The sequence below is a fragment of the Ambystoma mexicanum genome, chromosome 2q, assembly GCF_040938575.1.
Source record: "Ambystoma mexicanum isolate Mex_15411 chromosome 2q, UKY_AmexF1_1, whole genome shotgun sequence".
Taxonomy (NCBI): Eukaryota; Metazoa; Chordata; class Amphibia; order Caudata; family Ambystomatidae; genus Ambystoma; species Ambystoma mexicanum.
Genome location: NC_090924.1, coordinates 228,692,466 through 228,707,329, shown reverse-complemented (window position 1 = coordinate 228,707,329; position 14,864 = coordinate 228,692,466). Strand labels below are relative to the sequence as shown.

The 14,864-nt window shown below is 45.6% G+C and overlaps 1 protein-coding gene across 5 annotated transcripts in view; it reads right to left on the bottom strand.

Moving 5' to 3' along the window:
• LOC138569309 (acyl-coenzyme A synthetase ACSM3, mitochondrial-like) overlaps positions 1-7,304 on the bottom strand; it is a 770,966-nt gene extending 763,662 nt beyond the window's left edge. Inside the window, exons 1-2 of one of the 5 annotated variants that reach the window (XM_069647172.1) lie at positions 7,185-7,304; positions 4,965-5,122 (exon numbers count right to left, since the gene is read on the bottom strand). The gene's annotated coding sequence lies outside the window, so the exon portion shown is untranslated. Of the gene's footprint in view, positions 1-4,857; positions 5,123-7,072 lie in introns of those variants that run through there. The other 4 variants (XM_069647173.1, XM_069647174.1, XM_069647176.1 and 1 more) reach the window with 4 other exon arrangements.
• Between the last annotated feature and the right edge of the window lie 7,560 nt (positions 7,305-14,864).

The window sequence follows — 14,864 nt, the reverse complement described above, 5'->3', positions numbered from 1 at the left end:
AGGCCTGGCATAGGCACACAAAGAACCCATAACACATCCCTCCTTTCATTCCTTCCTAGTGTTTGTAGTAACTTCCTGGTTATCACTTCCTGTTGCCAAACAGGAAGTGCATGATAACTCATGAGCTCTCTAGTGTTTGGGTGTGGCTGGCTATATAAGCCACACCCAAGATTCTTCCAGTGCTTCGTGTTGCTTACTGTGAGCTGCATCAGCAACACACTTGCTGTGCTCCGAATCAGCCAACATCTGCTTACCTGTTCCGGATCATCCTGTTTCTGCTTACCTGCTCCGGATCATCCTGCTTCTGCTTACCTGCTCCGGATCATCCTGCTTCTGCTTACCCGCTCCAGATCATTCAGCTTCAGCTTACCTGGTTCTTACTCCACGCCGCAGCTATCTCCAGTCAAGAGGGGACTTCTACACCAGCACCTGTAAGAACAAAGAAGAACAGCGTTAACACGCGCACATCAGTAACACTGCGAATACTCACCGAATCTTCCTGCGACGCTGGAATCCAGGTTAGTTGCACAAGTGCACAAACCTCTGTAGGAAAGAAGAGACATTATTCATTGCGCTCGCTCCAATAACATGGACACTTATTTCACTGTGCTCTCTCCCTCTACGTGGTGCATACTTACCAAAAGCCTCCATGCAAACTTACCTAACCACCAAGTCTCCAGTAGTGCTGAACCCGTACTCGAGGTGCTAATATCACATAATTTCTCCTGCAAGGGAAAGGGAGAGACATTACCAGGCGCACTCGAATTGAAGGCTCTGCGCAAACCTACCAGCTCACTCAACATTCTCCGTGCAACGTTCACTTGTGGGAAGGACTTTCTAGCCAGTGAAGAAACTGGCGCCTTGAACTCTCGGCCTCGTTGTGAAGGCATAAAACAGCGTTTGGCATCTGAACTCAGCCTACAGACATTGGCACTAATCACATGAGTGAATCGCGCCCCTGCAAATGCAGGATGGAGTGCACACCCTACTAAAGATCAAGGTAAGCCCATAGGGGGACATCACAGCACACAGTAAAGAGAAGGGAAGGGCCTAGGGGAATCGGGTGAATTCAGGTCTGAGTTTACACCTTTTATTTGACAGGTATTCCTCTGGGTGAAACAGGGAAAGTGAAGACTCAGGGTCAAGGGAGGCTCATCCATCATTCCTGCAGAGACACAGGTGAGTGTGACATACGTCATGGCTGAAGAAAGTTTACAAAGCACGGTGCGAAGAATGAAAAGGTCCTCCAACTACATCTCCGCTAAATCAACAGAACTATTGGCACAGATCCCTGATTGATTCCGGTTGTTCAGTTCGGTCGAGACATTTTTCGCATCTCTGGTACCTAGCATCCAGGCAAGAGCAAATGCAAAATTGCTTCAGATCACCAGGTGGGAGCTGATCCAATTGGCCAACGACACAGAAGAAGGGTTCAACGTAATAAAAGTGGAACTTAGAGCTCTACAACTAATGACCATGCAAAACAGTTATGTGCTAGACCTGTTAACAGCAATGGATGGAGGTGTTTGCTGAAAAATCGGGAGCGCATGTTGCACATTTGCACCTTCTGCAGACGCGGACAATGGCTCCCTTTCACATGTAATAGCAGCAGTGCACGACCTTGGAGAACGCATGAAGGACGAAGGAGGAGGGCAACCCAGCACCTGGTTCGACAATCTTTTTTCTTGAGTCCCATCCTGGCTTGGAATGACTGTTAAGCTGCTGATACCCCTCGTTTTTCTACTCCTCATTTTTTGTGTGTGCCAATTAGGTCTCTGGTGCTGTGCTGATACGGTACCTAATGGTGCGTTAATGATGGTAGCAATGGGCCGTGCAAATGGAATAGCGCAAATAAAGCACAAAGCAGAAGTGCAAACAGGAGAGGCATCAGAACCAAAATATAGAATGACCACAATATACAATAAAGGGGACATAGTAGATAATTTGTATCACACAACCATAAAAGAACCCAGAGAATTGCAATGGTACAAAGAAGTATGGGTGGACCTGAAGGGAGATGGGGGCTGTATTTACATGACATGTACACCTGATGAGTTTTCCAGAAGGGGGAGAGCCGCAGGGCAGTGTATAGAGCATGGATGCCTATCAAAGGAACTCCCGCATGGGATGAAGCAGTGGCTGAAGCAGAAGAACGTAAAAGGTTGGGACAATTACAGTATTCGTTACTTAAGTAACAAAAGGGGGAATGAGTGGAAGGAGGGGGTCCTGGATACCCCTCCCCATGCATTCTGAGTCAATACGCACTTCCTGGTTGTATTTTGGCATGGCTGCTTTGGGCACAGGGCCCCGGCCACAGGGCACCTGTGCGGGAATGCCACCAGTGAACTGTGACCCCTAAAGCCAACCCAGATCAAAACACGTTAGTACTCCAGTTTGTGTGCCCACTGACTCCATTTTGTTTTCTGGTAATGGCAGGCCAGCCAAGAAACCAGAATGCAGGCCTGCAGCTATCCCCTCAAGACGTGCACAGCGAGCAAGCTTCTCCCCCCACCTCCTCCCCTCTGTCTCCTCCACAGCCATCCGGTTCTCATGGGAGAGTGGTTGCGCAAATGCAACAAACTTCGCACTGTATCTTCTGTCTTCTGTCTTACCTCAGTGACCCAGCCACAGGCCAGCTCAAGGCCTGGCAGCAGAAAGTTGTTTGTCTCCATAAACCTACCCCCACCATGCAGACCCAGGCCATAAAGAATACCACCCCCATAGTCTTTTAACATGTTTGAATAACTGAGAATGACCCTTGAGTGTGTAATGTTGTTTAAGCTTTGCACATGAGAGAATAGAAGTGCCTTTTTTCATAATAATGAGCTATTCATTAATTGTTTTCATTACACACGGCATACTGAATGGATTGCAGTAAACAACAAGTATATTAGTGTGCCATATGATATAGTTGCAGCACTAACGTTAGGTCCCATTTATACAAGTGTGAAGTGTATTAAAGTGTAGCATAAAGTTTAATAGCAATAGATAGTAAATGCAAATGTATGATGTAACATAAAATGTGCACGTGCCCGCACTAAGCTACCTCATTTGGAGCTTCATGTAAATATATGCACAGCGTCGTGTAGAATCTACTGAGCAATTATGTGCCAATATTAACATCACGTCCTTTGATAATGTGTGTTAAGGCCTGTGAAGAACCTCGTAGCTAGCTGTTTAATTTAAACGTGGAAATAACATGTGCATACATTAATTGTTATTATGAGGTTTATAACAATGAGAATACCCATCCATGCAGAAGTGATAAAGTGTTTTAGATGGTCATAATCGCGAATGTAACAATTATGCCTAACAAAGCTTAATGAGTAAACTACCTCGGGAGAGCCTGCCCCCTCATACAGTACAAGACTGCACTGCGAAAGTGTTTCGATTCCCCTTCTCATGGTGCCAGAGCAGATTAGGAGATACTTAATAATGATGTTTAGACAGTTTGCCTTCAACCTCCGCAGACAAACTTATGACCATTGTGGCATGTGCCTTAATGTGACCTGTCCATTCAATGTGTAATCCAGCCTTTAAATCTAATGCCCTCTTTGTTGTGTACCAGATGAACATTCCAGACCACACAGTAATCTTAAGGTCTTGTCCCCTTAAGCAGTATATTCTGCATTATACTAACACACAGTTAAGCTGCCTATCAATAGATCTGACACTGAGCTTAAAGAATGCCCTATGACCTATGCCCAGTGAACATTAACCTGCATTGAGAAATGTTTTTCCTTTGGTGTTAAGATTTACAGGTTTTAGGATATGCTGGACAAGACAGAGTGTAGTATTGAATGAATGGGAATGCATGGCAACAAGGGCAAATGTCAAGCATTTATCAATAACAACAAGAGAGTTGCCTGACACCGCATGCCAAGCTGATGAGCCCAGCTGACCGATTGACCTGAAAAGAATCATCACAGCGTCACGCAGCGTCGCGCCAACCACAACACACCAACCTATATAGCACCCATAGGTGCCTTTCTCTAGTAACCAATCCCAACGCTTCATGTACTCATTAGGCCTCCCCTCTCCTGGATGACGCAAAAGTTGTATAAAAGTAATTTGTAACATGTTTTCTGCAGAGCGCTGTTGGCGTGAGCAGATTAGACTTTGCTTGCCCTATTTTAGATAAACAACCTTTTACTATCACCAGCACTTGGTCGTGGTCTCATTCCCTTCTGGGATGTATCCTTTTTTTACTCTTATTGGGAGTGGTTAAGTGCAAATTGGGGACCTCTCACTTTCACTGCCATGACACTTTGCTGACTCCTTTATACCGTCACAACGCCCTGACACTGCAACTTGACATTTCATTGATAGTTGCCACCCTCATGTTGATCAACTGTATGTACCTCATGGGACTGTGTGTGCTTTACAAATATTAAAATAATTATAAAAATGAGTATCACCATAGTTTATATATATATGCATGTTTTTAGTCTGAGAGCGACAAAAGGCAAGATTGGCCTTACCCGGACATGAAACTGAAATGGCATAGAACATAGCTCTCAACCATTTCTGTTGCAAAGGCAGGTGAAAACCCCCGATTTTGTTTTTGGCGGTTGAGAGCCCATTGAAATGAATGGGCGTGCAGGAGGCTTGGTGGGTGAGTCAGATCTTTACAAGGCGGGTGAGTTGAGAGCTATGATAGAATGTCTGCAAAAGTACTTTGCCCACCGAGCTGCCTTTTTGACCACCATGTCATTCAAACTTTACATGCATTTTATCATTGGTTATGCTACGTGATCAAGTATCCCCCATACAAAGGTGAACAGCTAAACAAGTCGGACGAAAGCGAAAGCACAACGTGCATATGCTACAATGAAAATAGAAAAAACGTGCACTGACTTCTTTACAAAGGGGAGTCAGGTGGGGGCACGGGTCACGTCACGTGCCCCCTTGGGCCATCCCGTTAAGACGTCTCATTGGCCACAGAAGCAATTACCCGCACTCACCCAGGAAGATGACTGTCTCTATGCAGCGAGTGATTCCGGAGTTTTGTTTCCACGACCGACGTAATCCGCCCACAGAAGGGTCAGTCCACTGGGCGGGGATTCGTGCATTCAGAGTCAGGCAGGCAAACAGGCGGAAGAAGACGCCTGAGCAGCAGACGCTGGGAAGTGAGAAAGGAAAGAAACTGACATCTGGATGTAGGGAATTGCAATAGCATACTTGCCAACCCTACCGATTTAGGCGGTAGGATACCGCTTTTTAAGCAGTCCTACTGCCTACTGATTTATTGGCACCAAATACTGATTTTTTTTGCGAAAAAAAAAAAGATTTTTTTTTTTTTGCCCACGCCAGCTCGGGGGAGTCTTTCAAGGGTTCCCCGAGCTGGCGTAGCGGGAGAAGGCGCGGCATGCAGGCTTTTGATGTCAAAGGCACCCACGGCGGTGGGCTAAATGCGCCCCTCTGCCGCGGGTGCCTTTGACAAAAGGCGCTATTAGCCCCCCACCACGCCAGCTCGGGGGAGTCTTTCAAGGGATTCCCCGGGCTGGCGTAGCGGGAGAAGGCGCAGCATGCAGGCTTTTGATGTCAAAGGCACCCACGGCGGTGGGCTAAATGCGCCCCTACGCCGCGGGTGCCTTTGACTAAAGGCACCATTAGCCCCCCACCACGCCAGCTCGGGGGAGTCTTTCAAGGGCTTCCCTCCCCGAGCTGGCGTAGCGGGAGAAGGCGCTGCATGCAGGCTTTTGATGTAAAAGGCGCCCACGGCGGTGGGCTAAATGTGCCCCTCCGCCATGGGTGCCTTTGACAAAAGGCGCCATTAGCCCCCCACCACGCCAGCTCGGGGGGAGTCTTTCAAGGACTTCCCTGAGCTGGCGTAGCGGGAGAAGGCGCAGCATGCAGGCTTTTGATGTAAAAGGCGCCCATGGCAGTGGGCTAAATGCGCCCCTCCGCCGTGGGTGCCTTTGACAAAAGGCGCCATTAGCACCCCACCATGCCAGCTCGGGGGAGTCTTTCAAGGGCTCCCCCGAGCTGGCGTAGTGGGAGAAGGCAAGGCATGCAGGCTTTTGATGTTAAAGGCGCCCACGGCGGTGGGCTAAATGCGCCCCTCAGCTGCGGGTGCCTTTGACAAAAGGCGCCATTAGCCCCCCACCATGCCAGCTCGGGGGAGTCTTTCAAGGGCTCCCCCGATCTGGTGTAGTGGGAGAAGGCACAGCATGCAGGCTTTTGATGTTAAAGGCACCCACGGCGATAGTAACCAATCCCAACGCTTCATGTACCCATTAGGCCTCCCCTCTTCTGGATGACGCAAAAGTTGTATAAAAGTAATTTGTAACATGTTTTCTGCAGAGCTCTGTTGGCGTGAGCAGATTAGACTTTGCTTGCCCTATTTTAGATAAACAACCTTTTACTATCACCAGCACTTGGTCGTGGTCTCATTCCCTCCTGGGATGTGTCCTTTTTTTACTCTTATTGGGAGTGGTTAAGTGCAAATTGGGGACCTCTCACTTTCACTGCCATGACACTTTGCTGACTCCTTTATACCGTCACAACGCCCTGACACTGCAACTTGACATTTCATTGATAGTTGCCACCCTCATGTTGATCAACTGTATGTACCTCATGGGACTGTGTGTGCTTTACAAATAATAAAATAATTATAAAAATGAGTATCACCATAGTTTATATATGCATGTTTTTAGTCTGAGAGCGACAAAAGGCAAGATTGGCCTTACCCGGACATGAAACTGAAATGGCATAGAACATAGCTCTCAACCATTTCTGTTGCAAAGGCAGGTGAAAACCCCCGATTTTGTTTTTGGCGGTTGAGAGCCCATTGAAATGAATGGGCGTGCAGGAGGCTTGGTGGGTGAGTCAGATCTTTACAAGGCGGGTGAGTTGAGAGCTATGATAGAATGTCTGCAAAAGTACTTTGCCCACCGAGCTGCCTTTTTGACCACCATGTCATTCAAACTTTACATGCATTTATTTTATCATTGGTTATGCTACGTGATCAAGTATCCCCCATACAAAGGTGAACAGCTAAACAAGTCGGACGAAAGCGAAAGCACAACGCGCATATGCTACAATGAAAATAGAAAAAACGTGGACTGACTTCTTTACAAAGGGGAGTCAGGTGGGGGCACGGGTCGGGTCACGTCACGTGCCCCCTTGGGCCATCCCGTTAAGACGTCTCATTGGCCACAGAAGCAATTACCCGCACTCACCCAGGAAGATGACCGTCTCTCTGCAGCGAGTGATTCCGGAGTTTTGTTTCCACGACCGACGTAATCCGCCCACAGAAGGGTCAATCCACTGGGCGGGGATTCGTGCATTCAGAGTCAGGCAGGCAAACAGGCGGAAGAAGACGCCTGAGCAGCAGACGCTGGGAAGTGAGAAAGGAAAGAAACTGACACCTAGATGTAGGGAATTGCAATACAGTATATACAGTACGTGGTGAATTTTAGTCACACGTGTGGCGCCCAGTCCCCATTTTTTGTTAATAAGCTTTGACAGCAACTTGATATGTTCTACGAGAATTGGAGGGAGCGCTAACAAAGGGCATGGCCTAGATGCTCGGAGTGGCCTAAGTAGTGGTGGGCGTGTATTCCCACAAATCGCCAAAGATTAGGTAATTCACAGAAATCATCCGGTTTTCAGTTTCACAACGTTGTTTTACTTTTTAATTCAGTCCGTTGTAGCTTAGCCTGCTTTGAGAGGCGTTTGAATACTGTGTTACCAAGATGACATTGCAGATTTTCTTAAAAGCATAAACCAACTCAGAGTTAATGTTTTATCGATAACTGTATAAAAGGTCTTAATTGTGAAGACCCTGCGTTATTTTTAAAGCTTAAAACAATGTGCACTGTTCGTCTTGAGTACACTGTATTCCAGCCACTTAAAAAAATAGACATAGTTACACAGGGCAGTTTCTAGCCAATTTAGTGCCCAGAGCGAAATACTAGAATGCGCCCTCTCCAGCCCGACTGACACATGTTACTCCCAAACTACACCTCTGTGTCGCGCGACATACCCCCCTCCTCAATATCAATAAATCATTGCTATACAAATGAACCTCGTTTCATTACATTGCAATTTAAGTACTTTACATAAGAAATCTAACATGAAAACACAGCTGTTGCTGCCAAAGTAAATGGCTCTTCTTTCATCACCTGCTCTTGTGGAAGGCCTTGCCTGAATGCAGTTTCAAACTGTCCATAGTGGCACACTGCTGTGTGACCAGCCTGCCATGGTCTGAGGGTCCAGTGGCCATGTGTTGCAGGATTTCTGTTCGTACCACCTCATTTGTATTTCGCAAGAGGCAATACTAGACTAACCATATGAATTATTTTCTGATAGAAGGTTATCATTCCAAGGTTGAAAGTCTGGTACACAGTGCTTTAAGTGGGCCGGGGCGTCCCCACGCCATGGCAGGACACATTATCCCGCCACTGCCGTAGCCGCGATGGTATATGCGCCCGCCATTTTAAAGTCAAGCAGCTGTGTGACTGATGGAAGTGCCAGCCAGCCACAGCATTTCAGTGGAGTTTCAGCAATGCTGTGGCTAGCTGGCACTTCTGTCAGCCACTGTAACTTCCTCTTGTGACCCCTCACGTGAGGGGTCACAAGAGGAAGTTATGGTCCCTTTGTTTCCCCTCCCCAGCTCACTTACCCTCAGCGATCCCGGGGGCACCCTGATCTAATCTGCAGATTAAATCACGGCGCCCCCGGGTTAGCCGAGGGTCAAAGACGCCTCAGGCTCGGTGATCTGCTGTGCAGCGCAGGGCACAGATCACCGAGCCCGAGGCATCTTTATCTGTTGGCAAAGCTTTATAAAAGACGACGGACACCTTGGGTTTCTTCCGTCCTCAAAGCTTTATAAAAGATAGCTTGAATTGTGTACGTGTCAAGCCATCTTTTATAAACATAGAAATAAGTAGATGGCTTGAAAAGTGAACAAACCATAATATGGTTTGTGCACTTTTCGAGCCATCTTTTTATAAACATAGAAATATATTTATTTCTATCTTTATAAAAGATGGCTTGAAAAGTAAACAAGCCATAGTAAAGTATGCATACAAACATATAAATGCTTACATACATTCATATATTTGTTTGCGCACCTTACTATGGTTTGTGCACTTTTCAGTTCACGCCCATAATGGAAGCCACGCCCCGCTGCACATTTTGCTGAAACATTTTTGCCGAAGAAAATCTAAAAATATGGGGCCAGGGGCATATAAGGGTAGGGTGTGGTCGTGTATAGGGAATAAATAATAGGGGAGAGGGGTTGGGGGGACCCCCACCCCCAAATAAAATAAAAAGCAATGATTTATTTTGGCAAGAAATTGCAGCCAAAAAGTGCCGCCAAAATAAAACGGCAGATGAATGAACTTAGAACCATTCTACTCTTTTAAAATACCTGTATGAGAGTGGGAAAGGGGACAAATGGCACCAATGAGTGTTCCTGTATGCTTTGTATTAAATCACAGAGCATTTCAGGAGTATAACAGTGATCAGAGATCTCTATATTTCATAAACAAGTCTGTAATACAAGGATTGTATGTGTGAATCTCTAAATAAATAACAGACACCTGGTTTGGTGCTCACAACCTCAGAAAGATGAAGGGCTGAGTTAACCCTGCCAGCCATTGGAACTTCTGTAGCCCAGTCTTGTCCCGTGTCAAAAGCAAGAATGTAACCTCTGTGCTAACCGCTAAACACTGCACATTCAAAGCGGACTTCCTGAAAAACACTCCTACACTTATTGTGGGCCTCCTTTCTACCGATCTCCACAAACAATGCTGCCATTCAGGATCCAGGGGGGCACCTTTCACTTCACATTCTATCCCGCAACCGAGAAGCCATCTTCATTATAGAAAATGGTAACACAAGCCCAGCAAGGTTACCAAGAACCACTGTCCAGGGAGGACAACAAAGAAAACAGGTGGACTATGGGTAAATGGCTGGATGTATACCCAGCTAAAAAAAAAAATTGGTGAGAACTATTAGAATCGGTGGGGGGGATGCATAGCAGGTCCTAAGATATTTGAGGCCCTGTGCAGCAAAAGACGTGCGAGCCGCATCATTTGCATATGTATTGATGTCCCATGCCTACACAAAAGCCAAAACCTTTGTCAATGCCCATGCTTGTTTTGTTTGCGGGCTGATGGCTGGCAGACAAGACCTTGCAGGGTTTCGGTTTTGCAGTGGTAAGCAGGCCATCGACGCTCCACTGTGAAGGCCAGCAAACATAGTTATGTAGAGGTAGCTGTTCACTGCAGGAGCCAGGAGACCATTACTATACTAATAACATAGGGCCCTCTGTCACCTCATAGACTGCCAATGCATAGGGCCAGTTGTGGGTGGATACTGGGGCAAGGAAAAGTGGGATGTGGGAGTAGTACCATGCAGACTGAGGCCGACTGTTACAGTTCTACTCAATATGAGACAAAATTGAACCATCATGTGCAGAAGTGTCCAATGAGGAAGCACAATTTCAACACATCAGGCCGATAAACAAGCTATGTTTTCCTACCAAAGATGTCCATTTCCAGTTAACACCCACTGCTTTACACCTCGGCTGTTATAGCAAACATAGGCAATGAAATGAAGCTTGCACTATTTTAATAGCTGAAAGCTACTGTGTAATCATGGGATGTCCTAAGGAGTGTTCTGATAGACAGAGCAGAAGGAGGGGACTACAATTTTATGATAGAAAGAAATGCAGTTTGTCATGTAACATTTTTCACAAAAGCGTGTTTCTAAAACACAGTTTTCACTGAAATGAACATGGCGACAGTGACTGTGGGAGGAGGGTACATGGAAGGGGCGGATACCAACAGAATTACCGAGGGAGAAGAGGGTTCCAAAGGGGATGGGGCTTCGGACTACAATCACACCTACCCATGGGGGGTTCAGGGGATACACACAGAAAATGTCACAGGGACCAGGTGAGGGAGGTGGAGGATTTCCCATGGCAAGCAAGGGAACCACCCCAGCGCTGGACCTGCAGGCAGCTAGACCATATTTCCTGTGCATGCAGAAACAGGGGAGTGCAACAAGGGTGTGGTGAACATGGGCAGCAGGCCTACCAAGGAGGACAGGACGGCTATTGCTCCCAAGACATGCAGCAACAAGGACAGATACAGAACGTACAACAGCAAAACACACCTACAGGACAGACAGCCTCAGGCTTCACCAACAACACAACTAATGACCGCCCCAACCAAAAGCGCCACAAATGACAGCACTACTACCCCCATATTTGCAAACAGCTAACACAGCTACAGGACCACTCACCAGAATCCATGGACACGATGGCAACAGTACCAGTGAAAAGGATGGGAGGAGTGACCATAGTGGGGCACAACCCATACACGGGTAACAGATTGTCATTATACCCACAATAGTACAGCCCACACAAACTTGCTGTGTCCCATTCTGTCGGTCACACCCAACCCTGCGGAGGAACCTCACATAAGGGTGGCGATAGGTGACAAAACGTTTTCCATTATTGTTGACACTGGGACGACTCGGTCATGTATCCGGGAAGGGACATTTGCATTGTAAGGCGATGCCTTGAACACTCAAGGATTCTCTGGGGCTCGAGAAGTGGTTCCATTTACTGAAAACATCTTATCTGCAGGAGATCATGACTTATCTCTACCCCTACTTTACTCCAAACAAGCACCTGTAATCATATTGGGACGCGACATAATGAGCAGGCTAAACATGACCATCTCGTTCACAGACAAGGCATAGTATGCTCCACAACAGGAAACATATGCTTACTGCAAGACAAAAACTGCCCAAGCATATTGTGGGTAAACAGTATAGGGGGGGAGCCAATTCACCCAGAGATCTTCCAATACGGGACAGACATGGCCCTTGCGTGGTTGCCCGGAATTGCCGGATAGGTATGGAGGAGGCCAGGTGAATACTTATTCAGAGCAGAGACACCAGCAGACAAGAAAGAGGGAGAGTTTGTGTTGATAGACATAGAGGGAATTGTGGCAAGAGAGGATTGGGTTGCAGTACACACATTCGATGACTATGGGAAGGCATGAAGGGCAATAATTGCAGTGGCAGAAGGATGCCGGTTAACACATGTGACAGATGAGGAGCTCTTTTCACAAAACAAAGGGGAGGGTGAAATTATGTTGAAAATGAGTGTGTACGTCTGGTTACCTATCACATACAGAGAAGTCGCACTGAAAATGACAATGGCACTAGAGGCACCACCACCTTTCTTGGAAGAGGATCTAGCAAAATTACCCAACAATTTATGGACCACAAGTTCCTTTGATGTGGAGTGCATAAGAAGCATAGGGGAAGTGAAGATAAAATTGAAACTTGGAGCAATTCTGCCAAGGGTCAAACAATACCCCCTGACTAAAGAGGCAGATGAGGGCATTTATGAAACTATCAACGCCCTCATTGAGAGAGATATTTTAGTACCATCAGAGTCCCCATGCAATACAGCAGTATACCCCGTGCGGAAGCGAATGGGGGTCATAGCATTTTATTCAGGATTTATGCCCTCTTAACCACATTGTAGAAGCAGAGTATCCTGTAGCAGCAAACCCTGCAACGATCCTATGTGGCATCCCAGCTGAAGCCACATGTTTCACTGTTATCGACCTCAAGAATGCCTTCTTCTCAGTACCGTTGCACCCAGACTCACAGGATTTGACCAGTTTTATGAACTGCAACCAGAAATTGAAACACACAAGACTACCACAAGGGTACTGCAAGTCACCATCCATCTTTAACAGAGTAATACAGATGGACTTAGGGAATGTCCAGACAGAAAGCACGGTCTTACTGTATGTAGATGATATTCTTGTCTACAGCACCACTAAGGAAGAATGCAGAAAGGACTCAGTACTCATGCTTACAGTGCTAGCTGAAAAGAGGTACAAGGTAGACGAAGCCAAACTACCGTAAGGCCAGAAGGAAGTGCTGTACATAGGACAGTTGATATCCAAAAATGGTAGACACAGTCCCAAAGAGAGCACAGACAATTCTTAACATACCCCAACCTAAAACAGTGCAGAAGCTACAGAGGTTCCTCGGATTGTGCAACTGTTGCAGAGCATGGGTCTTTCATTACAGCACCTACACATGTCCACTCCTCACCTCCCTGAAAAAAGCACAGAGAGAGACTAAGCCACTAGGTTGGACAAGGGAAATGAGTGAGGCATTCAACGAGCTGAATGAAGCAATATGCACAGCTCCAGTGTTAGGGACCCCAGACTGCAAAAATGAATTCTTCCTGTTTTCACACCTCAACGATGTGGTTATGAAAGCAGTACTGACCTAGAAAACAAGCATGGGCCACACGCCAATTGCTTATTACAGTGGACCACTTTACCAGGTAATGAAAGGACATTTTCGGTGCGAACAACACTTGGCTGCTGCAGCTTTCGCAGTAGAAAAGGCTTCATCAATAACAATGGGGTGTACAACAACCCTTTATGTGGAACATGCCCTCTTTGCGATAATGCATAAGCCAAAAAGCACATTGACAACACTAAGAGCAACAGGATACGAGATTTTACTATCAAAACCAGAATTGAAGATAGTAAGGTGCAAAAATGTAAATCCAGCACAATTCATGGCAGATGTCTACTGACCAGGAGAATGGACTCATGACTTGTCATGATCACTGAAAAGATTCCTAGAGTAACCCTCAAAAAGAACTGGCATCTGCTTATCATTTCTGGATAGTGGGACAGAAGCACAGTGTAGTGGGTGGGCATAGATAGCCAGTTCCTGACTACTCAACATGGCCGCCTTAGTTGTTCTCCTGATTGGTTCAGTGCAAGTCTAGTTGTCTGCACTCTCTTAGTATTTTTTTTTTTTTTTTTTTTTTATTGGTTGGTTGATAATCAACCTTTCAATTTAATATACAACATAATTAATCACACATTAACCAAATAGATCAAGCTAAAAATCAGTATTCAGCAAAACCCAACGACCCCACCACTTCAACATTCAGTTATTTCTCATTAACAACAGAAAGTGATAAAATCACAATTCATATATATACATCATCTGAATTTTCATCTAAAATTAATTAATTCAAATAGAATCAAATTCCACATCATTAAAACCACTAATAAACCACCAGCAAGAGGGTATTGGTTGCAAAACACATGTCGTCCATTTCGAGGGAGATTAGATTATACATTCAATTATCTCGAGGTTTAGAGCTAGCAGAAATTGAACTGTAGCTATACGAACAGCTTGGAGAGGTGAAGAGAATATTCTAGACCAAAGTACATCTTTAGTTAGACAGTTATAATTTTCGTACAGTTTTTTGAAAAATTTACAGCGTAAATCCTTTAGTGAGGGGCACTCTACTATCAAATGTTTTAAAGTTTCCTCGCATTCTGGTAATTGACAAAACCGACAATTATTTTCTTGTTTTGTTATTTGGCCTCTTCGTGCTAAAATTTCTCTAGTGGGCCATAAATTAAGTCTAAATCGAAGGTAATTGTTTCTAAAATGGTGCGAGGGGAATTTCAGTAAATAAGAGGCCGCAACTCTCATTCTTTTCGTACCAAAAGGCAGGCCGCAATAATCTCTGTATTGCGAGCAAAGCTCTAGAGTGCAAATCCAGTCATGCTGATATAGCTTTCTTTGTGCACGGTTGGGATTAGTTAAAAGCAGTTCTATAGTTATATCGGCCTCTACTAACAGATTAATAACAAAATTTCTCCATTTTTTGGGAAAAAAATGTGTGGATTTCAACATATATATGGCCAGTATATAAGATAGATCTGAACAATTTGTGCACAGTAGAAATTTCCTCATTAGCGAACACAGTTTCCATGCATAAAAAACAAACATTGAGAGGACACCCAACTCATATCGTATCAAAGGCCCTGGGGTTGAATTCG